The 25,052-nt window shown below is 39.8% G+C and overlaps 1 long non-coding RNA gene across 1 annotated transcript in view; it reads right to left on the reverse strand.

Moving 5' to 3' along the window:
- Positions 1-23,955, reverse strand: part of LOC126955758 (uncharacterized) — a 35,309-nt gene extending 11,354 nt beyond the window's left edge. Inside the window, exon 1 of the long non-coding RNA XR_007726062.1 lies at positions 23,862-23,955. This is a non-coding gene — a long non-coding RNA (uncharacterized LOC126955758). The remainder of the gene's footprint in view (positions 1-23,861) is intronic.
- Positions 23,956-25,052: the final 1,097 nt, after the last annotated feature.

Consider the following 25,052-nt stretch of genomic DNA (forward strand, 5'->3'; position numbering starts at 1 on the left):
GCCACCACTGCACCTACACTCTTGCACAAAATTCTCTCCTGCATTCAAGTTTATCCTATCTAGCTTTTTCTGTCCTCTTCTTACTAATGATTGTCATTTTTTGGCCACTCCTCCATGTTCATTGGGGACTGAGGATGTTCTTTCTTTCAAATCCAACGTCTGCCATCATCTGGGTGACTTCAGTGCCCACGGGGAAAATTCCACCAGCACTGCAGCATCTCAGAACCTTAGCCTCCTCAGTTCTGAGCACCTGCCTCTTTTAATTCCATCCTGTGGTCTACTGCCATGACTATGTCCCACACTTTATCACCTGGGACCCCTTTCTCTCAGAAATCTATGTAAAGATTTATAGATGTAAATATAAGACCATCAGCTGCTAGTTTTTTAGCTCTCAAACTGCCCTACTTCTACTGTGTCTGTCCTGAGACTCTGAAACTAGGCCTTAACTCCTAGCCATTCTCTCAATTTATTAGTTTTCCTCCCTCCCTCACAGAACCAACGTCCCTGATCGGTCCCTTGAACTACAGGCCAAGCAGCACACACTATCCCCCGCCCTCCTCACTCTTCTTGAGTAGCTGCCTGCAAACATTCTAGCTGGCTATCTTATCCTTGGTGCCCTAATCCAGCGTCAGACATTGGCTCCAGCCCCTCACTTTTGGAGATCCTTTCAAACTTCACTTCCTGGCATTCTGGAGTCAGTTTCCCACTTCACATTCAGCTCTGAATATTCACCTGCTTTCAACATCTGCCACAGCTTTGGATAAGAGATCCCTCCATCTACTCCAGTCCCCAGTCAGCCTGGCATAGCCTCACCTGTGTGCAGGAAAGGAATTTTCATAATCACAGTCAAGCTCATTGAAAGAATAGTCTGTACAAGTGTCTTGACACTCTCTCACCTCCTATCTACTAATCAGACCACTATAATCTGATTTGTACCCATCTCACACCTTGTCACTGTATCATTGGAATTGCCCTGTCTCTGGTCAGCAATAACCTCCTAATAACCAATTCACAATGTATCTAAGCCCTTAGCTTACTTGATCTTATCATGGTTTTTGCTATTCTCAACCACCCCCTCACCCCCTCCCTTTTCCTTATGACTTTGAAGGCCCCTTTTTGTCTGGCTGAGGTCTTACTCTCTGACCATACATACTCAGTGTCAGTTGTTGATTTGCCTTCCTGTGTCCTCTCCTTAGAAGTTGATGTTCCTGAGGATTCTGTTTCTGGTCATCTTTTCACTTTAAGCCTTCCTCCTCGATAGTCAAATGTGCTCCTGTTCTTTTAAATACCCCCTCTATGCTGTTGACCCCTAAATCTATAGCTAAAGGCTAGACCTCTCTACTAATTCCCAGGGTCATATATCCAACTGCTCCCTGGAGATGTTCACTTTATCTCCCAGGCTCTTCATCTCAACATGCTAAAATTGATCTCTTCACTTTTCCCCACTTCCATGACCTTCTCCTTTTCAAGAGTTCCCTAAACTTAATTGAGGGGACTATATCCTCCTAGCCTCCCAGACTCTGCCTTCTCCTTTACTCACTATAACCATGATCACTAACTGGGCCTTGTTATTTCTATCTTTTAAATTCATCATTTCTTTTCTACTACCTCTGCCATCACCTTAATTCAGGCTCTCAGCTCTTGTTGCAATAGTTAAAATACCTTTCAACTGGATTTCTAGCATTTCATCTACTCTCTCCAATCCACCTCACATGGCCGCTGGAGTGATATTTGGTAAAATGTAAGCATGATTACAACTTTCCCTTATTTAAAATCTTTCACTAGCTCTCCTCTAGAACAAAGCCCAGGCCTGAAGCGGGGCATGTAAGACCTTTTTTCTTATGCTGCACTCAGCTCCCAGCTTCTCTTCACCTTGGACTTCACATTCCAGCCAATCCAATCACTTCTAGTTCCCTAGACACACTACGTTGTTTCATTCCTCTGTAACTTTGCACTGGCAGTGACCTCTCCATAGAATATTATTCCTCCATCCCCTTTTAATGCTTAGAAAACACTCAGGTTTGACCCAGCAATCCCATTACCAGGTATATACCCAAAGGAATACAAATGATTCTACTACAAAAACACATGCACGCATATGTTTATTGCAGTGCTATTTACAATAGCAAAGTCATGGACAACCCAAATGCCCATCAATGATAGACTGGATAGAGAAAATGTGGTGCATATACACCATGGAATACTATGCAGCTATAAAAAGAAATGAGATTATGTCCTTTGTAGGGACATAGATGAAGCTGGAAGCCATCATCCTCAGCAAACTAACACAGAAACAGAAAACCAAACACCGCATGTTCTCACCCATAAGTGGGAGTTGAACATTGAAAACACATGGACACAGGGAGGGGAACAACATACACCAGCGTCTGTTGGTGGGTGGGGGCTAAGGGGAGGGAACTTAAGAAGATGGGTCAATAGGTGCAGCAAAGTACCATGGCACACATATACCTGTGTAACAAAACTGCACGTTCTGCACATGTATCCTGGAACTTAAAGTAAAATTTTAAAAAAGAAAGAAAAAATATATATATAGCCTGAAAACGAAAACACTCAGGTGTCCATCAATATTCAACTTAGTCATCATTCTTCTCAAAGGATTTCCATCACCATGTTACTGTATTTCTGTGACAGTGTTGACCCCTTCCCACTTTCAAAACTTGAGCATACTTTGATTATTAGACTTAATATAGTAAAGGCAGATTTATTGATTTTTATGTCAGTGTCTCTTTCCAGAGAAACGGAAAGAGAAATTACCGTATATGAGGCAAGCACAGTGCCTCATACACACAGTAAATAACATACAGTAGAAAACAAATGTTTGCAAAATTAAATTGAACTAAACACAAAACACATGATTTATTCATTGATGTCTTTCTTGACAACTCCCTCTTACATGCTGAATCTAATTCTTACCAAAGCCAATCAATTCTCTTTTCAAAATATCTCTAGAATCCACTCTCACCACCTCCAGTTTCTACGTTGTTGGTGCCACCATAATCTCTCACTCAGATGATTGTAATATCTTCTGTATTAGTCTGTTCTCACATTGCTTTAAAGAAATGCCCAATCCTAGCACTTTGGGAGGCCGAGACGGGCGGATCACGAGGTCAGGAGATCGAGACCATCCTGGCTAACACGGTGAAACCCCGTCTCTACTAAAAATACAAAAAATTAGCCAGGCGAGGTGGCGGGCACCTGTAGTCCCAGCTACACGGGAGGCTGAGGCAGGAGAATGGCGTAAACCCGGGAGGCGGAGCTTGCAGTGAGCTGAGATCCGGCCACTGCACTCCAGCCCGGGCGACAGAGCGAGACTCCGTCTCAACAAAAAAAAAAAAAAAAAAAAAAAAGAAATGCCCGAGACTGGGTAATTTACAAGAAAAGAGGTTTAATTGGCTCACGGCTCCACAGGCTGTACAAGCATGGCTGCATTTGCTTCTGGGGAGGCTTCAGGGAGCTTTTACTCATGGAAGGCAGAGCCAAAGCAGGCATCCTCACATGGCTGGAGCAGGAGGAGGGGGCAGAGGGACGTGCTACGCACTTTCAAACAACCAGATCTTGTGAGAACTCTATCACAGTACCAAGGGTGGATGATGCTAAATCATTCATTAGAACTCTGCCCCCATGATCCAGTCACCTCCCACCAGGCCCCACTCCCAAATGGGGATTATAATGCAACATGAGATTTGGCGGGGACACAGATACAAACCAGGTCACCTTCCCAAATAGTTTTCCTGCTTTTGTCCTTGCCCCTCACCAAAATCTATCTGCAACAAAACAATTTGAATGGTCCCTTTAAAAACCAATCAGAGTTTGCCACTTCTCAGCTCAAAATCTTCCAATACTTCCCATATAATTCAGAGTAAAACCCGAGTCCTACAAGGACTACTTGTTCGCATCTCTTCCACCTCCAGCCTCTCTAACCTTGTTTTCACTCTTTTTACTCGACTCTAGCCACATTGGCATTCTTTCTGTTCTCTAGCATCCCAGGAACATTCTCTCCTGAGGCATTTGCACTTTTTATTCCCTCTGTTTTGGATGCTCTCCTGCCAAATGTCCATGTGTCCCATTCCCTCACCTCCTTTATGACTTTACTCAAATGTCATCTTCTCTACTAAGTCTTGCCTCACTACCACCCTACTTTAAATTGCCCAAACACCTCTGCTTTATTTTTCTTCATAGGACTTACCACCCTGGACACATATATTTTAAACATTTATGTGTTTATAGTCTCTGTCCCCCACTAGAATATAAGTTCCATGTGCACAGGAATTTTTGTCTTTTTTATTCACTGCTGTATACTTGGCTATTAGAACAATGTCCTGAACATTGAAAAAACTCATTAAATATTTGTAGAAAGAATTGGTGGGTCTCCTGAATACAGCAGACTGATGGGTCTTGACTCTTTATCCAGTTTGCCAGTCTGTGTCTTTTAATTGGAGCATTTAGTCCATTTACATTTAAGGTTAAGATTGTTATGTGTGAACTTGATCCTGCCATTATGATATTAACTGGTTATTTTGCTCGTTAGTTGATGCAGTTTCTTCCTAGCCTCGATGGTCTTTACATTTTGGCATGTTTTTGCAATGGCTGGTACCGGTTGTTCCTTTCCATGTTTAGTGCTTCCTTCAGGGTCTCTTGTAAGGCAGGCCTAGTGGTGACAAAATCTCTAAGCATTTGCTTATCTGTAAAGGATTTTATTTCTCCTTCACTTATGAAACTTAGTTTGGCTGGATATGAAATTCTGGGTTTAAAATTCTTTTCTTTAAGAATGTTGAATATTGGCCCCCACTCTCTTCTGGCTTGGAGAGTTTCTGCCGAGAGATCTGCTGTTAGTCTGATGGGCTTCCCTTTGTGGGTAACCCGACCTTTCTCTCTGGCTGCCCTTAAGATTTTTTCCTTCATTTTGCAACACATCAAAAAGCTTATCCACCATGATTAAGTGGGCTTCATCCCTGGGATGCAAGGCTGGTTCAACATTCGCAAATCAATAAACATAATCCAGCATATAAACAGAACCAAAGACAAGAACCACATGATTATCTCCATAGATGCAGAAAAGGCTTTTGACAAAATTCAACAGCCCTTCATGCTAAAAACGCTCAATAAATTCGGTATTGATGGAACGTACCTCAAAATAATAAGAGCTATTTATGACAAACCCACAGCCAATATCATACTGAATGGGCAAAAACTGGAAAAATTCCCTTTGAAAACTGGCACAAGACAGGGATGCCCTCTCTCACCACTCCTATTCAACATAGTGTTGGAAGTTCTGGCTAGGGCAATTAGGCAAGAGAAAGAAATCAAGGGTATTCAGTTAGGAAAAGAAGAAGTCAAATTGTCCCTGTTTGCAGATGACATGATTGTATATTTAGAAAACCCCATTGTCTCAGCCCAAAATCTCCTTAAGCTGATAAGCAACTTCAGCAAAGTCTCAGAATACAAAATTAATGTGCAAAAATCACAAGCATTACACCAGTAACAGACAAACAGAGAGCCAAATCAGGAATGAACTTCCATTCACAATTGCTTCAAAGAGAATAAAATACCTAGGAATCCAACTTACAAGGGATGTAAAGGACCTCTTCAAGGAGAACTACAAACCACTGCTCAGTGAAATAAAAGAGGACACAAACAAATGGAAGTACATACCATGCTCATGGATAGGAAGAATCAATATCGTGAAAATGGCCATACTGCCCAAGGTAATTTATAGATTCAATGCCATCCCCATCAAGCTACCAATGAGTTTCTTCACAGAATTGGAAAAAAACTGCTTTAAAGTTCATATGGAACCAAAAAAGAGCCCGCATCTCCAAGACAATCCTAAGTCAAAAGAACAAAGCTGGAGGCATCACGCTACCTGACTTCAAACTATACTACAAGGCTACAGTAACCAAAACAGCATGGTACTGGTACCAAAACAGAGATATAGACCAATGGAACAGAACAGAGTCCTCAGAAATAATACCACACATCTACAGCCATCTGATCTTTGACAAACCTGAGAGAAACAAGAAATGGGGAAAGGATTCCCTATTTAATAAATGGTGCTGGGAAAATTGGCTAGCCACAAGTAGAAAGCTGAAACTGGATCCTTTCCTTACTCCTTATACGAAAATTAATTCAAGATGGATTAGAGACTTAAACGTTAGACCTAATACCATAAAAATCCTAGAGGAAAACCTAGGTAGTACCATTCAGGACATAGGCATGGGCAAAGACTTCATGTCTAAAACACCAAAAGCAACGGCAGCAAAAGCCAAAATTGACAAATGGGATCTCATTAAACTAAAGAGCTTCTGCACAGCAAAAGAAACTACCATCAGAGTGAACAGGCAACCTACAGAATGGGAGAACATTTTTGCAATATACTCATCTGACAAAGGGCTAATATCCAGAAACTACAAAGAACTCAATCAAATTTACAAGAAAAAAACAAACAACCCCATCAAAAAGTGGGCAAAGGATATGAACAGACATTTCTCAAAAGAAGACATTCATACAGCCAACAGACACATGAAAAAATGCTCATCATCACTGGCCATCAGAGAAATGCAAATCAAAACCACAATGAGATACCATCTCACACCAGTTAGAATGGCGATCATTAAAAAGTCAGGAAACAACGGGTGCTGGAGAGGATGTGGAGAAATAGGAACACTTTTACACTGTTGGTGGGATTGTAAACTAGTTCAACCATTATGGAAAACAGTATGGCGATTCCTCAAGGATCTAGAACTAGATGTACTATATGACCCAGCCATCCCATTACTGGGTATGTACCCAAAGGATTATAAATTATGCTGCTATAAAGACACATGCACACGTATGTTTATTGCAGCACTATTCACAATAGCAAAGACTTGGAATCAACCCAAATGTCCATCAGTGACAGATTGGATTAAGAAAATGTGGCACATATACACCATGGAATACTATGCAGCCATCAAAAAGGATGAGTTTGTGTCCTTTGTAGGGACATGGATGCAGCTGGAAACCATCATTCTTAGCAAACTATCACAAGAACAGAAAACCAAACACCGCATGTTCTCACTCATAGGTGGGAACTGAACAATGAGATCACTTGGACTCAGGAAGGGGAACATCACACACCGGGGCCTATCATGGGGAGGGGGGAGGGGGGAGGGATTGCATTGGGAGTTATACCTGATGTAAATGACGAGTTGATGGGTGCAGCACAGCAACATGGCACAAGTATACATATGTAACAAACCTGCACGTTATGCACATGTACCCTACAACTTAAAGTATAATAATAATAAATAAATTTAAAAAAAAAAAAAAAAAGAAGAATTGGTGGGTTCTGCAATGAAGGTCTCTCACAGGGTTTTCATTCCTAACACACAGTTTGCCTTCTATGTATTATGCAATTTGTGTGCTATTGATTTTTTCCCTTATAACTTCTTCCTATTCTCTATCTTGTATCTTCTGAAAATATTCCCCTATTCTCTTATCAGATGTAACCACACCTCTTCTTTATTTTTGAACCTGGCCTTCAGCGATATGAAGCTTGAAAGATAAAAATGGAAACATTCTTTCACTTGTCATTAAAATTCTAGCAAAAATATTTTTCTAAAGAAAACTTCTGGCTTTATATTGTCTAGAATTCTTCTGACAAATAAAATATCTTGGTGTTTTCCAATCATACAACTAACATTCTTCCATATTATATCTCCTCCCCCTTTACAAAAATAGAAAATTTGAAGCATCTATATGTTCATTTATGAGTCTCTAAAGGAGTTAATTTCTACTTTCTCTCAAAATGAAATATTGTGGAACAATCATACAATGGAATTGAACACAGCAATAAGTTGAGAGAGAGTATAAATGGGTGCTTCTGGGGTACTAGTAATGTATTTCTTGATCTAGAAGATGGCATTTGTTGAGTTGTATACTTATGATTAATACCATTTTTTCTCTATGTATAATTCAATAAAAAATTGAAAATAAATGATGGAAAAGTTTTTTTTTTTTAAAGTTCTATCTGATAAATGACACATAGAAGAAGTTGGAGAAGGCTATGGAGAGGGAAAACAATTAGCTAGGTGATAACCGGGAAGAGAGTGAGGTAAAAACCCAGTATTTGCCACAGGATTCTAGGTTGTGGTACTTCAGTCAACAAGAACAACTTTAAGATTCTTTTAAAACTAGCTCTGATCATGTCACCATCTTCCTGGTGAGAGATGGCTGAGAAGTGGTCAATTTGGGGAGGAAAGGGGTTTTTGTGTTTGTGTGTGTGTGTGTGTGTGTGTGTGTGTGTGTGTGTATGTATACGTGTTTTTCCCCTATAATCTTTTTTTATTCTTGAGACATGGTCTTGCTCCATCACCTAGGCTGGGTACAATGATATGATCTCAGCTCACTGCAACCTACACCTCCTGAGTTCAAGTGATTCTCCTGCCTCGGTCTCCCAAGAAGCTGGGACTACAGGCGAGTGCCACCATGTGGAGCTAATTTTTGTATTTTCAGTAGAGATGGGGTTTCACCATGTTGCCCAGTACGGTCTTGAACTGCTGGGCTCAACTGATCCGCCCACCTTAGCCTCCCAAAGTGCTGGGATTACAGGCGTAAGCTACTACGTCTGGCTCCTTATAATCTTAATTCAAGTAATTTCCCCTAAAATAATTTACAAAAGAAAAATAATAACCTGAAAGAGAGAGAGAGAACAATAAGTGTCCTAGGTCAAGTTCCTCACACATCATAGGTAAGTAGATGGTGAGTCAAGGATTCAGGTGCCTGTGATTTATGAAGGAGACACTCCCAGATAAATCAGTAACTGAGTGAGAAAAGCAGGATAGGGAAGGGGAAAGCCAAGCCAGGGCGTGATTTTTTAGGTGACTCCCCAGATTCAGCCTGATCCTGTGGGATCCTCAGAGCATAAATTACCCTGCGGAGTTGTCAGCTGTGCTTGGAGGCAAAGGGGCTGGGCTTTTTGTCCTCCCACACTAGCCACTCACCAAGCTTCAGAATTCTGATGAGGCTGCTCCAGTGCACACCAATTGCATACTAAAGTGAAGGCAGTCCTCTGAGTGTCCCAAACACAAGCTGGTATCAAAGCATGCAGAAGATTGGGGGATGGGCATACAGAGCTGATAAAAAGAATCCAAGGAGATCTGGGCAGGCAGAGTGCTTTTTTCTTTAAAAAGTTTATTTTTAAAATAAGAGGGTTTAAGGTAAAGATTAATTATATTGTCATAATAGAGGGAGTTTCAGGAAAGTTAGGATATATTTGTTCACGTAAAATTATGTGTAATTACATATATTCATTATATATTTTATATAGATTATTTCTTTTTTTGGTCACAATTTGTCTTTAAGCCCATTTAACCTAAAGGAGTCCAGTTTATGGAGATGAATATACTTGCAGCATGAAGCGTGAGTGCTCAAGTGAGAGAATATGACCCTACTGATGTGCACCCTAAATCCTACATACCAAGAGGACCTGCTACTTCCTCCTGACCAACCAACCTCTACCCCAGGGCAGCCATCACTTCCATGCCACAAACTGAATAAATTCTCCCAGATAGGGATATTTATATTAATGCAGGATTTTTGCTCCTTAGCTCAGCTAGGTCTCGTTTCTTTTCTCACAACCAGGAAAAATTAGGTACACCGAACCAAGAGAGTGAGCAGAGTAGGATTTACTAAGCAAAAGGAAAGCTCTCAGCAAAGAGAGGGGTCCTGAGAGCTGGTTGCCTCCTTCACAGTTAAATACCCCAGCTTAAGGCATGAATTCCTAGAGGCTCTAGCCCGTCCTTTCAGTGTGCATTTGGGCCCTTAAATTGAGCCGCTCCATATTGATTTGTTTCCCTTACTGCACTTGTGTTAAGGAATGGACTTTTCCACTGCGGGCATGTTTAGGCAAGCTCCCTTATCTGCACAAAACATCTGGTATAAACACTTGTAGGACGGGTCAGAGATTCTAGGGGACCCTTCCCTTACTGTCTGCCTAAAGCAGGCTGGCTAACCCCTTTCGATATTATTGGAACATAGGGTAGTTGACAGTTTTTAAACTTCTAGTAAGCCTCTCCCTTTCTTGTTTGACCCAGTGAGAACCAAACATTTCTTGGAGGGTCCGTTTGGGAGAAACTCCATTGCAAATAGAATTAAAATATTTGCACCTGCTGATTAACAAAATCCATCCTGAAGGGAGAAGAGAGTTTGGAGCTGCTCACACTGAAGAAGGTAGACAAGGAAAGGGTGCGGCCAAGATGGAAACAAAATCATTGACAAAATGGCATGTGGGAAAGTGCTTCACATTGCTTTCCCAAAACTTTTCCAATATATTGAGTCCCCAGTGAGGAGAGACCTAAGTGGCATTATAGTTTGAAGTAGAAGTGTCATGTTACAACTTTTGTTCTAAAGTTATTACTGATGGATCAAAATCTGTTAAATGACTTAAGTTGTGACTATGAGCAATATATGCATGGTGTGTCACAGGGAACATTTCCTATTTGCCTCTCTTATTGTCACTTTTTCATTTCCCAACAACAGAAGCTGTCACTAGGTCCTTTTAAAAAGATACCTTTTAAAGAAGAGGACATGCTGCCACCTATTGAAACAACGCAAATACGTACAGACACCCAGTTCTAAAAACATCAGGACCTTGTCACCCCGTACCTGGCGAAAAGCAAACAATATAAATTCTAAAAAAAATTCTCAACTTTTTCTGTCCTGGAGTTTACAAAGATTTCCACTACCTAAATCAGTTCTAAAAGGAGCCTCAGGGCCAGGAAAATCATTTCTTCTTGGACCCACAGAACTTAGGACCCACAGAACTTAGTGTGAAGAAGAACAGGACTGTTTGAAACATGCTGTGATATACCTCTCGGGGTGGACCTGCTCACACAGAAACAGCGGAGAAGGGAGCTCGCAGGATCCTAAACTGGCAGAATGCCTGGTCACTGGCTCTTGGTAAAGTGACCTTAATCTAGTTGGGGTTCTCTTTAGTACTTTAACCAGGAAATTGTTATGCTTTATCCTTCATTTGTGAAGAAGCCAGAAACATGCTGCAGATGTCCTCATCTGTGAAATAGCTGTAATAGTTCAGCCTAAGATCATAGAATGTTCACAAAGATAAAATGGAATAAGGCATGGGAAAATGTCTTATAAAGTGTTTACACATTCAACAATGTAGAAGCTGGTTTTCAGACTTATTTTGCCTGTAGTGACAATAGCTTGTGCTGAATTCTCACCTCATCCCACTTAGGGAATTTCTTTCATAACAAATAGCCCACGTGAGAACCTCCTTTCCACAACCTTGGCCTTATTGAATTGTATTTTAATGCATAATTTCTTAATAAAAGAAGTCATTTTAAAAAATGTTCCTAGTGTTTGCCACAGAAGAAAGATTTGAGGTTGCAGCATTTTAATTAAAGACATAAATTAAATCTTTTTTTATAGCTGCCTTTGATCACACTTCCTTCTTCCAAAAGTTTATCATTATTTTCTGTGTAATATAGGTTTCCTCAATATACTCTCGGTGTTTTAACTATTTCTGCGTTATTTAGTGTCTTTTATCTCTTGCTTCTGCTCACTTCTAGTCTAGCCTCTGTTGCTTCTACATTTAATGTTGTAACTTCTTTTTCTCTGTTGAAAAGCAACAAAAAACCAAAACCCTTGTTTTTGTCTGCCTAATGTCTATCCTCCTTCTTCCATTATCAAAACCCCTGTTTTTCTTTGCAAATCCCTCATAGCTCAACTATCAGTCTATGTGGTCAACTGGGGTTTGTCTCAGTTCATCCCCAGCTCCAGGTGTGAGTACGTAACACAAGGTAGAGCAATGGGAAGACTTTCTGTGCCATTTCTTGTAATTATTTAGAGAAAGACATATTCTTTTCTTACTGGGGTTGCTAAGCTGATGAGATTTGGGCTAGAGTACCAGTGGCCATCTTTATCATTCTTTGGGGAATGCTTTCTGAGTCCAGACAAAAGCCGAGTAAGAGAAAGGGAGATAGATTGTGCCTGAAGGTTTACCACTAACCTAATTATGTGAGCCCCCCAAAATCCCCTTTTATATTTAAGCCAGTTTCAATTGTATTTCTGTCACTTATAATTGAAGAGTGCTGAATTCATAGACTCCTCAATTCCACACTTTAAATTATCTTCCATACAACTTTTATAAAAGAATGATGCTATTCAGATCCTAATCAAACCCCTAGTTAAATGAAATTAAGGTGTAAACCCCTTCTAGGAATATCCTCTCTGGCTAACCAACTGTAGAAAACAAGAATGTGGAATCCCCTTCCCACTCATTGTAAAATGAGCCCGGTCAGTTTATGAAGCGTACAGGTCAACTTAGAGCATTAGATCTTAGCAGCAGTAGTCTGGCCTCTTGCAGGTTACAGAGCCAGATATTGAGTCTACTCCCTGAAAACATGCTTTGTAGTAAGGCTACATTACCATGAAAATGGCAGAAAAGTCCCTAATCATGTAGAAGAGTCACACTGAGTAAAACATTCTGAGATACCACAGTTGTTTGTACTGTTTATGTTCCTTTGACAATCAGAAAACATCACTTTGTCAAGCACAGATTGGTACCATATTAAAACATGCAGAATTTGGTGTAATGTCCTCTATTTTTTCTGGTCTGGAATCTACTGCAGAAAATAGATCTTGCTGGAAAGGGTTTAGATTCTAGTGGGGGAGACATACAATTAAAATTCATAATTATAGCAAAGTGTGGCACATTCTGTGATAGGTGAATGTTCACTACTATGGGTACATAGGTGCGATGGTGGATGCCTGTAGTCCCAGGTACTCAGGAGGCTAAGACTGGAGGATTGCTTGAGCCCAGGAGTTCAAATTCAGCCTGGGCAACATAGTGAGAACTATCTCTAAAAGAAATACTATGGGAAAGCTCTGATTCTGGTAATGGTCATGTAGTTTAGACCAACTATCCCACAGATAACAACGATAAGCCTCAAATAGAATATGAAAAGCCACTATTTCACCAAGAACAGTGAAAAGTAGGGAAAAAGTGAAGAGAGTTTGACTATTGAAAGAAGAAAAGCATAATGAGTGAGAGCTACATTTACATGACTTTTGCCTTGGGGGCTCTCTCCAATCCATGAGATGTAGGGAAACCAGAACTCAAGCAGAAGCCTTCAGTGTATTGATATGTGGGATCAGAGAACACAGTTTGGGGTGGCAGAGTAGCTGGGAATTGAGGGAGAAAGTTGAAGTAGGGAGCCTCCAAACCTGCCCATAAACTGCTTCAAATCCTTGAACAGTTCCCGAACTGTGCATGGACAGGAGAGACTTCGGAGCCCAATGGACAGCACTATCTGAAAGGCTCAGCAGAGATTTCAGCTGGGGTTCACTTCAGTGTAGATAGAGTTGGCATATAGTTCCCATTAAGTTAGAGAGACTTGGTAAACACCTTGGGCTTTCCATTGAAATCCCACAGAGGCTAGTCCTTAGCAGTCAAGATATAGGAATTAATCCTAAGACTAAAAGCAAAACAAAAACAAACATATCCTAACAAAAATGTGAAATCATTCCTCCACAAATTCAAGTGATGAGCCAGTCATTTAAATGCCTACTACAACAAATAGCATCATCTCTAGAGAAAGATAACAGATTGTAGTCTCTATAATGTATCATGCATGATATCAATATACAAAAAATAATAGGCACACAAAGAAATAGGAAAATACTGCCGGGCGCGGTGGCTCACGCCTGTAATCCCAGCACTTTGGGGGGCCGAGGCGGGCGGATCACGAGGTCAGGAGATCGAGACCATCCTGGCTAACACGGTGAAATCTACTAAAAATGCAAAAAATTAGCCGGGCGAGGCGGCGGGCGCCTGTAGTCCCAGCTACTCGGGAGGCTGAGGCAGGAGAATGGCGGGAACCCGGGAGGCGGAGCTTGCAGTGAGCCGAGATCGCGCCATTGCACTCCAGCCTGGGCGACTAAGCGAGACTCTGTCTCAAAAAAAAAAAAAAAAAAAAAAAAAAAAAAAAAAAAAAAGAAATAGGAAAATATGAGTATAGAAATCTCTTAAGAGAAACATACCCCAGGATAATCCAAAGATTGGCATTGGAAGATAGTAACTTTAAAGCAACTATTACAAATGTGCTCAAGGGCTTAAAGGAAAAATGGTTATAGTGAGTGAACAGATGAGAGTCTTAGGAGACACAGAAATTATAAAAGCAGTGGTAATATAAAACCAAGGAGTATAATATCAGAAGTAAAAAAAACCACTGGATGGACTTAATTGGTTGAATATAGTAGAATAAAGGGTCAGTGGACTTGTACACATATATTTGAACATTCTCATTTGAAGAACACAGAGAATGAAAGTTGAAGAGTGGTTAGAACCTTAGGGACACAGAATAATATCAATTGGTCTAAAATGTGAAATGAGAGTCCCAGAGGGAAACAAGGGAGATAATGAAGCAGAAAAAAATCTATAAAAATGGTGGCCAAAAATTTTCCAAACTGGGCAAAAAACATTAAAGTGTAGAACTAAGCACCTTAGAGGATCTCAAGCAGTGTAATTGCAAAGAAGACGATGCCTACCATAGTTAAACTGGTAAAACCAATGGGAAAGGGAAAAAAATTTAAAGCATCCAGAAGAGAAAAAAAGATGCATTATTTATAGGAAAAAGATGACAAGAATGATATCTGACTTCTCATCAGAAACAAAGACAGAAGAAAATGAAAAAACTGATAAAACAAATTTGAGGAGATACTAATAAAAATTTAAAAACAAGACAATGAAAAAACATCCTTAGCATGCCTTAAAGAAACTAAACCCCAAATTCTATACTCAGTAAAAATATCCTTCAAAAATTTGGCAAAATACATGTATTTTCAAAAAAAGTTTTAAAAGCAAATAGATTTCCTACAAAACTATTAAAGGAAGTTCTTCAAAATAAAGGAAATAATAGCAGATAGAAATTTGTCTATGGCCATATCACCCTGAACATGCCCAGTGGTATCTGGTCTCAGAAGAAATTCAGAAATACAGGAAAAAATAAAGACTACTAGAAAAAGTAGATATATGGGTAAATATTAAACGCCATCATTTTTCTTCTCTTAATTTCCTTCAAAGATAAGTAACTGTTTAATGCCAAAAATTAAAATTATAACATCTTCTTGTGGAGATTATAAAAGATCTATAATAACAGCACACAAGATGGAGTAGTGGTAAATTAAATTACATTGTTTAGGATTCTTAAATTTAACATGAAGTGGTACAAATTAACTCTACACAGACTATGATGAATTAAAAATGTATATCATAATCCTAGTAGTGGCTCAAAAGGATTAAAAAAGGAATACCAGGATGGGTATGGTGGCTCACACCTATAATCCCAGCACTATGGGAGGCCGAGGCAGGTGGATCGCTTGAGGTCAGGAGTTCAAGAGCAGCCTGGCCAACATAGTGAAACCCTGTCTCTACTAAAAGTACAAAAATTAGCTGGGCATGGTGGTGAGTGCCTGTAATCCCAGCTACTCAGGAGGCTGAGGCAAGAGAATCTCTTGAACCCAGGAGGCGGAGGTTGCAGTGAGATGGGATCGTGCCACTGCACTCCAGCCTGGGTGACAGAGCAAGACTCCGTCTCAACAAACAAACAAACAAACAGACAAACAGAGGGAATACTTAAATATGAGGAAAATTAAAATATAACAATAAAGATATTTAATTAACCCAAAGAAGGCAGGAAAGAAGAAACACGAGAATAAAAAGCAGATGGGATAAAGAGAAAACACACAGGAAAATGATAGACTTCAATCCAACCATATAACTAATTAATATTAAATGAAAATGGACTAAACACTATTAAAAAGCAGAAACAGACTTTGTAAAAATACAAAACACAGCTATATGCTTTCTACAAGAGACACACTTTAAACATAAAATCACAGGTAGGTTTAAAGGAACAGGAAAAGATATGTGATAAAAACATTATTAGAAGGTGTGTTCTAATATTAATATCAGATAAAACAGACTTCAAAGCAAGACGTACTACCAGTGAAAGAGATGAACATTGAATATTTCATAATGATAAATGAATCATTTCGTCAGGAATACATTACAATTATAAGTTTGTATGCTTCTAACACAGAGCTTCAAAATACATGAAGCAAATACTGAAAAAAACTAAAGGAACAAATAACCAAATCCACAGTTATAATTGACACTTTTTAACACACCTCCCTCAGTAATCTATAGACCAACTAGACAAAAAAAATCACCGAGTATACAGAATATTTGAGTATCACTGTTGATATGGTTCAGATGTTTGTCCCTTCCAAATCTCATGTTGAAATATGGTTCCCAATGTTGGAGGTGGGGCCTGGTGGAGATGACTGGCTCATGGAAGCAGATCCTTCATGAATGGTTTAGCACCATCCCCTTGGTGATAAATGAGTTCCTGCTCAGTTAGTTCACATGATATCTGGTTGTTTAAAATTGTGTTGCACCTCTCACCTTGCTCTCTTGCTTCCTCTCTCACCATGTGACATGCCTACTCCCACTTCGCCTTCTGCCATGCTTGTAAGCTTCCTGAGGCCCTCACCAGAAGCAAATGCCAGCACTGTACAGTCTGTAGAATTGTAAGTCAATTAAACCTCTTTTCTTTATAAATGACCCAGCCTCAGGTATTTCTTTATAGTGACACAGGAATGGACTAATAAAACTATCAAACTGACTCCAACTACTATTTACAGAACACTAACAATAACTTCAATGTACACATTCTTTATAATTGCACATAGAACATTCAAGAATATGACCAGCAAGACAGGTCATAGTCTCAGCCTTAAAATAAATTCAATAAATTTCAAAATCTCAAAGTATGTGTTTTATTACCACAATGAAATTAAATTAGAAATCATTAATAATAAGATAGCTAGATAAGTCCTAAGTATTTGGAAATTAAATAGATTTCTAAATAACCCACGAATCAAAGAATAAATCACAAAAGATATTAGAAAACATTTTGAATTAGTAAGAATACAAACACAACATATCAAAATTGTGGGATGCAGCTAATTAATCAGTGTGTACAGGGACTTTTTTTTTTTTTGAGACAGAGTCTTGCTCTGTTGCCCAGGCTGGAGTGCAGTGGCGTGATCTTGGCTCACTGCAACCTCTGCCTCTCAGGTTCAAGTGATTCTTCTGTCTCATCCTCCCGAGTAGATGGGACTACAGGCACGTGAGCCACCATGCCTGGCTTTTCTTTTTTTTTTTTTTCTTAGTAGAGTCGGGGTTTCACCATATTGGCCAGGCTGGTCTCGGACTCCTGACCTCGTGATCTGCCTGCCTCAGTCTCCCAAAGTGCTGGGATTACAGGCATGAGCCACTGCGCCCATCTTGTATAGGGATTTTTCAGCATTAAATACTTGTAATACAAAAACAGGTCTAAAATCACTTAGCTAGGATTCCATCTTAAGAAGCTAAAAAAAGAAGAGCAAAATAAACTTGAAGTAAGTAGAATGAAGAAAATAATGAAAAGAGCAGAAATCTATGAAATAGAAAACAAACAGAAAAAAATTAAGAAAAGTCAAAAATATGTTCTTTGATAAGATTAATAAAATCAACAAATCCAGACTAGCACGGTGGCTCATGCCTGTAATCCCAGCACTTTGGGAGGTCAAAGAGGGCGGATCAATTGAGGTCAGGACTGACATAGCGAAACCCTACCTCTACTAAAAATTCAAAAACTTAGCTGGATGTGGTGGCATGTGCCTGTAATCTCAGCTACTCAGGAGGCTGAGGCATAGGAATCTTTTGAACCTAGGAGGGAGGTTGCAGTGAGCCAAGATTGTGCCACTGAACTCCAGCCTGGGTGACAGAGAAGACTCTGTCTCAAAAAATAAAATAAAATAAAATAAAATAAAATAAAATAAAATAAAAAGACAAATCCTAAGCAAGACTGACAAAAAACAAGGTTTAGATAACCAATTATAAAATTAATTTTATAATTTTTAAAATAATTTTTAAAATTTGTTTACATTTTAAGAAGTAGATAAAATGGACAAATTATTTGAAAGATAAATTTACTAAAACTGACACAAGAAGAAATAGAACACATGAAGAGCTCTATATCTATTAAAGAAATGGAGTTCATAATAATAACAAAAACAGTCTCACAGGAACACTCTCAGCCCAGGGCTTCCCTAGTGAATTATATTGATCATTTATTAAAGAAATGATATCAAGGTACAAAAATTCTTCTAGAAAACAAAGGATGGGGGAATACTTCAAAATTTATTTTATGAGGTCAGCAGAATACCAATACCAAAACCTACGTAAATCTTTTGAGAAAAGAAAATCAGAGACCAATATACTTCATAAACATAGAAGCAAAAAAATACTTTTAAATGGACAAGTTTTATCCATCAATATGTAAAATTGTATTAATCATGACCATGATTCATGCAAAGAATGCAAAGATTGTTTAACATCCAAAATCAAATAATAAAAAAATTATTATTTTAAAAAATGCAAAAGAACTTTTGAAAATATTTAGCATCTCTTCATCATTTAAAAACAAAAAAATGTTCTGCAAACTAAGGAGAAAATTTCCTCATTCTGATAAAGGACAATTTTTAAAAGCCTACTGCTAACATTAAACTGAATGGTGAAATATTAAACTCCTCTCTTAAGATCAAGAGCAAAGCATGGATATGTAAAAAATGCTAGCAGTGTTCATAACAGCTTTATTCGTAATAGCCAAAAAACAAAGCAGTTCAAATGCCCATCAATAGGGCAGTTAATGTTTAACCAAACTGTAATATGTTCATGCAATGGAATTCTACTCAGCAATTTTAAAAAAGAGAATGAACTACTGTAACATACTACATGGATGAATTGCAATAACACTATATTAAGCAAAAGAAAACAGACACAAAGGAGTGTGATTCCATGATTCCATTTATATGAAGTTCAAGAATAGGTAAAACTAATCAGTGGTGGTAGAAATTAGGAGGGTGGGGTGGGTGTTTATGAATGGTGGGGGTGAGGATCAACTGGGAAGGAGCACAAACATTTTTCTATATTTTTATTGAGGTAGTGGTTACATGGGTGTGTATACATTTATTAAAACTCCTTGAATTAATACTTAAGATGTGTGCATTTCATTGTATGCAAATTTTCCTCAATAAATAAAAGCTACTATTGGACCCTAAAGAGTAAAGAAGGCTTCCTGGAGGAGGTGGATGTTTGAAGAACAAGCAGGAGTTGACTAGATGAAGGACAGAGGAAGGGGATTTGAAGTAGAGAGTGTGACATGTGGAGAGGGACAGATATGTGAAACAGCACAGTGCTTTCAGAGGGAGGGGCAGGGAGAGGAAGAAGCTAGAGAAGAAAGTAGGGGTCAAATTGGAAAGGGCTCATGGATTAAGTAGTTTGAAGTTTATCCTGAAAGCTAGAGGAAGCCATTGAGGCATTATATTTCGGCAAAATCAAATTGAGGGCAGAGTCAGGGTATGGGTGTGAAGGTACATGGTCCAGGATCAGGGAAGTCAGGCTCTAAAGTGGTACTGAACAAGTGGTGAGGGTCTCAGCCAAGGTGGAGAGATGAGCCTATCAGGAAGCAGAAATATTTAAGAGATAGTAAGGAACAAGAATCTATAAGTTTAATGCAGGAGTGAATGCTGGGATGGATGAGAGGGAGATGATGAAGTTGACCGAGGGGATCTAGGTCCTAAAAAACTCTTTCCTCTCATTTTTCCATTAGCCCATCATTAGCTTCTGAGAGTTGGGGCTACACAGGGTATCAGGGTAGGAGTTGTGAGTAAAAACTTGATGACAATTTGGTTTCTTACGTTATCTGTAATTTCAACTAAAAGGAAAGCCTTAGAAAGCAAAATATGTTTTGCCTTGAAAATATCAAAGTTTTTTACTAACGTGAAAGAAAAACTTTACAGTGATATTGAAAAAAAGTGTAATTCACACATACACAAAAACTCAATCACTGAAACACACGCCGCCCCCCCCCCCCACCCCACATTCATTGAATACTTACTATGTGCCAGGCACTATGTTAGGCATATTTTTTGTATTATCTTACTGAATCCTAGCACTATCTTTTGGAGGTTCATATAATTATCATACCGTTTTTCAGAGCAGAAACTGAAATTGCCCAAGATCACACAGTTTGTAAGCAGGGGAGGCAGGATCCAACGATGGATTGAGGCTGCCTTTGATAATCTGTTTAAGGATGCGAGCTCTAAGGTTACAACAGATAATTTTTATTTGCCAATCTCACAGTCCTCAGTTATTTGAAATAAAAGGTGGAGAGATTGTTGAAGAAAAGCTGCTAGGGAAGTACTGGGAAGAGACCAGGAGAATTGTCTTGAATTAAGACATATTCCTAAGGAGTTGAACCTCAGAATGTCAGAGATAATAAAAATCCATCTGTTACAGGCTGAATTGTGTTCCCTGTCTCACACGTCTGTCCGTGTAAAGAGAGTCCACCAACAGGCTTTGTGTGAGCAACAAGGCTGTTTATTTCACCTGGGTGCAGGCGGACTGAGTCCGAAAAGAAAGTCAGCGAAGTGTGGTGGGATTATCATTAGTTCTTATAGGTTTTGGGATAGGCGGTGGAGTTAGGAGCAATGTTTTGTGGGCAGGGGGTGGATCTCACAAAGTACATTCTGAAGGGTGGGGGAGATTACAAAGAACCTTCTTAAGGGTGGGGGAGATTACAAAGTACATTGATCAGTTAGGGTGGGGCAGAAACAAATCACAATGGTGGAATGTCATCAGTTAAGGCTATTTTCACTTCTTTTGTGGCTCTTTAGTTGCTTCAGGCCATCTGGATGTATACGTGCAGGTCACAGGGGATGCGATGGCTTAGCTTGGGCTCAGAGGCCTGACATTCCCCACCCCCAAATTTACATGTTAAAGACCTAACCCTTAGTACCTCAGACTGTGGCTTTATTTGGAGATAGGGCCTGTAAAGAGGTGATTAAGATAAAATAGGTGATAAGTTAAAAATTAGGGTGGACTTTAATCCAATCTGACTGGTGTCCTTATAAGAAGGAAAAATATGGATGCACTTAGAAAAGTCAGGCTCTAAAGTAGTACAAAATGCTCACTGTGAGGACACAGTGAGAAGACAGCAATCTGGAATGCAAGGAAAAAAGCTTCAGAAGAAACTAAACCTGCTTTCTTAGTCTGTTTTCTGTTGCTCATAACAGAAAACCTGAAATTAGGCAAATTATAAAGAAGAGAATGTATTTCTTACAGCTATGGAGGACGAGAAGTCCAAGAACAAAGGACTGCACCTGGTAAAAGGCTTCTTCCCAGTGGGGACTCTCTCCAGAGTCCTGAGGCAGCACAGGGCCTCACATGGCAAAGGGGCTGAGTGTGCTAGATCAGGTCTCTCTTCCTTTTCTTATAAAGCCACACATCCCATTCTATGATAATTTATTAATTCATTAATCCAAGAATGAATTAATCCATTCATGAGATCAAAGTCCTCACGACCCAATCACCTCTTAAAGGCCCCACCTCTTAATCTTGTAACACTGCCACACCAGGGACTAAGTTTCAACATGAGTTTTGGAGGTTACAAACATTCAAGCAATAACACCTGCTGACACCTCGATTTTGGATTTCCATCCTCCGAAACTGTGAGAAAATAAACTTATTTTAGTTAAGCCACACACCCTATGGCATTTTATAGCAGCTCTAGCAAACTAACAAGACTTCATCCATCTGCCATAGTTTGGATATTGTTTGTCCCCACCAAAACTCTTATTGAAATTAGATTCCCATTGTAACAGTAATGGGAGGTGGGGCCTAGTGGGAGGTGTTTGTGTCACGGAGGTGGGTCCCTCATGAATGACGTAGTGCCATTCTTGTGGTAGTGAATTCTCACTCTGGCAAGACTAAATTAGTTCCTTCCAGAGTGGGTTATAAAGCCAGGACACCTCTCTTCTTTGCACATGTCCACTTCCCCTTTCATCTTCTCCACCATTTAATGATATAGCATGAAAGCCCTTTCCAGAACCCAGGGTCATGCCTTTGAACTTCTCAGCCTGCAGAACTATGGCATAAATAAGCCTCTTTATAAATTACATAGTCTCAGGTATTCTGTTATAACAACACAAAACAGACTAAGACAGAAAATTGGTACCGAGGAATGGGTGTGGCTATAAAGATAGGTGGCTTTGGAACTGGGTAATGGGCAGAGGTTGAAAGAGTTTGGAAGAGCAGGCTAGAAAGTCTGTATTGCCATGAACAGAGCATTGAGGGTGATTCTGGTGGAGGCTCAGAAGATACAAAGACATGAGAAAGTTTGGAACTTCTTAAAGACTGGCTGAGTGGTCATGACCAAAATAATGATAGAAACATGGACAGTAAAGGACATTCTGACAAGGTCTCAGACGGAGACCTTTCTTGAGGAGAAACTTATTTGGAACTGGAGCAAAGGTCACCAATGGTACACCAGGGAAAATAACTTGGCTGCATTGTGTCTATGCCCTAGGGCCTTGTGGAAGGCTGAACTTAAGTCAGTGAACTAGGATACCTGGTGGAAGAGCTTTCTAGGCAGCAAAGCACTCAAGAACCTGTGTGGTTACTTTTAACAGCTTATGCTCAGTTATGGCAGCAAAGAAATGACCTAAAGACAGAACTTAAAATTAAAAGAGAAGCAGAGTATTAAAAACTTAGAGAATTTGTAACCTGGCTATGTGACAGAGAATGAAAAAGGAATTTTCAGGAGAGGAATCCAAGGGTGTGACCCAACTACTGCTTGCTATAGAGATGCACATTGACAAAAGGGAGCAGGTGCTAATAATCAAAACAATGGGAAAAAGGTCTCAAAGGCATTTCAAAGATCTTTGAAGACACCCTTCCCATCATGAGTCCAAAGGCCTGAGAGGGAAGAACGGTTTTGGGGGACAGTCCCCAGGGCACCTACACTATCTCAGGACACTGCTCCCCACATCTTGGCTGCTTGAGCTAGAGTACCCACGTCTCAAATGGCCTTACATATGGCTGAGGCTGTAGCTCTGGAGGGCTGAAGCAGTAAACCTTTGTGGCTTCCATGTGGTTCTGCAGACTCACAGAATGCAACAGCTATGGAAGTGTGGCTTTCTCCACCTAGATAGACTGCATGGAAAAGCTTGTGGGCCCAGGGAGAGATTTGTTGAAAGAGTGGAGCCACCACAGAGTGCAACTACTAGGGAAATGCTGAGCAGAAATGTGAGGTCAGAGTTGCTGCAGAGAGTTCCCACCATAGCAATGCCTAGTCAAGCCACACAGGTGGGGCTACGGCCAGGACCCCACAATGGTAGAGCCACTGACTGTGTTCAGCCATAGCCTGGAAAAGCCACATACGTTTAACTCTAGCCTGTTAGAGCAGCCATGTGGGCTACCACCAGCAAAGCCGTGGGAGTCCACCCCTTGCACCACTGAGTCCACAATGAGAAACATGGAATCTAAGAGTTTATTCTGGAGTTTTAAGATTTAATGACTTCTTTTCTGGGTTTTGGACTTGTGTGGGGCTTGTCATTTATTTCTTTTGACTAATTTCTCCCTTTTGGAATGGGAATGTTTACCCAATGCCTGTACAACCATTTTATCTCGGAAGTAAATACAGTTGACCCCCTGAACAATGTGTGAGTTCAGGTGCTGACCCCTTGCAAAGTCAAAAATCTACATATAACTTTTGTCTCCCCCAAACTTAACTACTAATAGCCTACTATTGACCAGAAGCCTTGCCAATAACATAAACAGTGAATGAACACATATTTTATATATGTATTATATACCATATTCTCATAATAAAGTAGGCTAGAGAAAAGCAAATGTTATTCAGAAAATAATAAAGAAAAGAAAATACATTTACTCTTTATCAAGTGGAAGTGGATCATCATAAAGGTTTTCATCCTCATAAAGGTCTTTATCCTTCATTTGTATAAAGGTCAATATCCTTCATTTTGAGTAGGCTGAGGAAGAGGAAGAAGAGAAGCGTTTGGCCTTGCTGTCTTAGGGGTGGCAGAAGCAGAAGAAAATTCACATATAAGTGGACCCATGAAGTTCCAACCGATGTTGTACAATAATGATTAACTGTAACTTATTTTTTTATTTTACAGGCTTATAGCCAAAAGGAGCTTGCCTGGAGTCTCAGATGACAATGTGTCTGTGTTGAGAAGTGGGGCCTAATGGGAGGTGTTTGGGTCATGGAGGTAAATCCATCATGAAGGGCTTGGTGCTGTTCTCATGGTAGTGAGTTCTCACTCTGGCAAGACTGAACTAGTTCCCATAATAGTGGTTTGTTATAAAGCCAAGGATTCCCCTTGGGTTTTGTGTCTTCTTTGCACACGTATATTTCTCCATTGACCTTCTCTGACATATTACATCCCAGCATGAAAGACCTCACCAGAAGCCAGGGCCATGCCCTTGAACTTTCCAGCCTGTATAATCATGAGCTAAATCAACCTCTCTCTTTTTTAAAATAAATTACCCAGTTTCAGTTATTCTGTATAGCAACACTAAATGGACTAAGACACCATCCATCCATCTATCCCCATTCCCTTATTCTGCTACATTATGTGCTAAGCTTGAGAGATACATAAAGCACTAAACAAGAAATATTCCTTCATCTCCTAAAAAGAAAAAAAAGGGTAAAGAATAATTACAGCATAGGGGGACAAGTGCTCTGATAGTTTTTTTTCTTCAGTTTAGGGCATTAGACCGGGGTCTTTGGGGGAAGCGACATTTAAATTTCAAGGTAAAGAACTTTTAGGAGTTACTAGGTCTAGAAAAGGATTTCTCAACCTTGGCACTATTGACATTTGGACCAGATAAGTATTTGTTGTAAGGGCTTACTTTTGCATATAGGATTAATAGTATCTCTGGCCTCTACTTAGATGTCAGTCGCATCCCCTTTCATCAAAGTTGTGACAACCAAAAATGTCTTTAGATATTGCCAAATGCCTCCTGAGGGGCAAGCTTGGAGAGTGCTACAGGCTTCTAGGCAGAGAACATGGCACAGAATTAGGCCAAAGACAGCATGGCCCCTCAGGAACCTGCAAAC

Source organism: Macaca thibetana, chromosome 5 (assembly GCF_024542745.1).
Source record: "Macaca thibetana thibetana isolate TM-01 chromosome 5, ASM2454274v1, whole genome shotgun sequence".
In the NCBI taxonomy this organism is placed as follows: Eukaryota; Metazoa; Chordata; class Mammalia; order Primates; family Cercopithecidae; genus Macaca; species Macaca thibetana.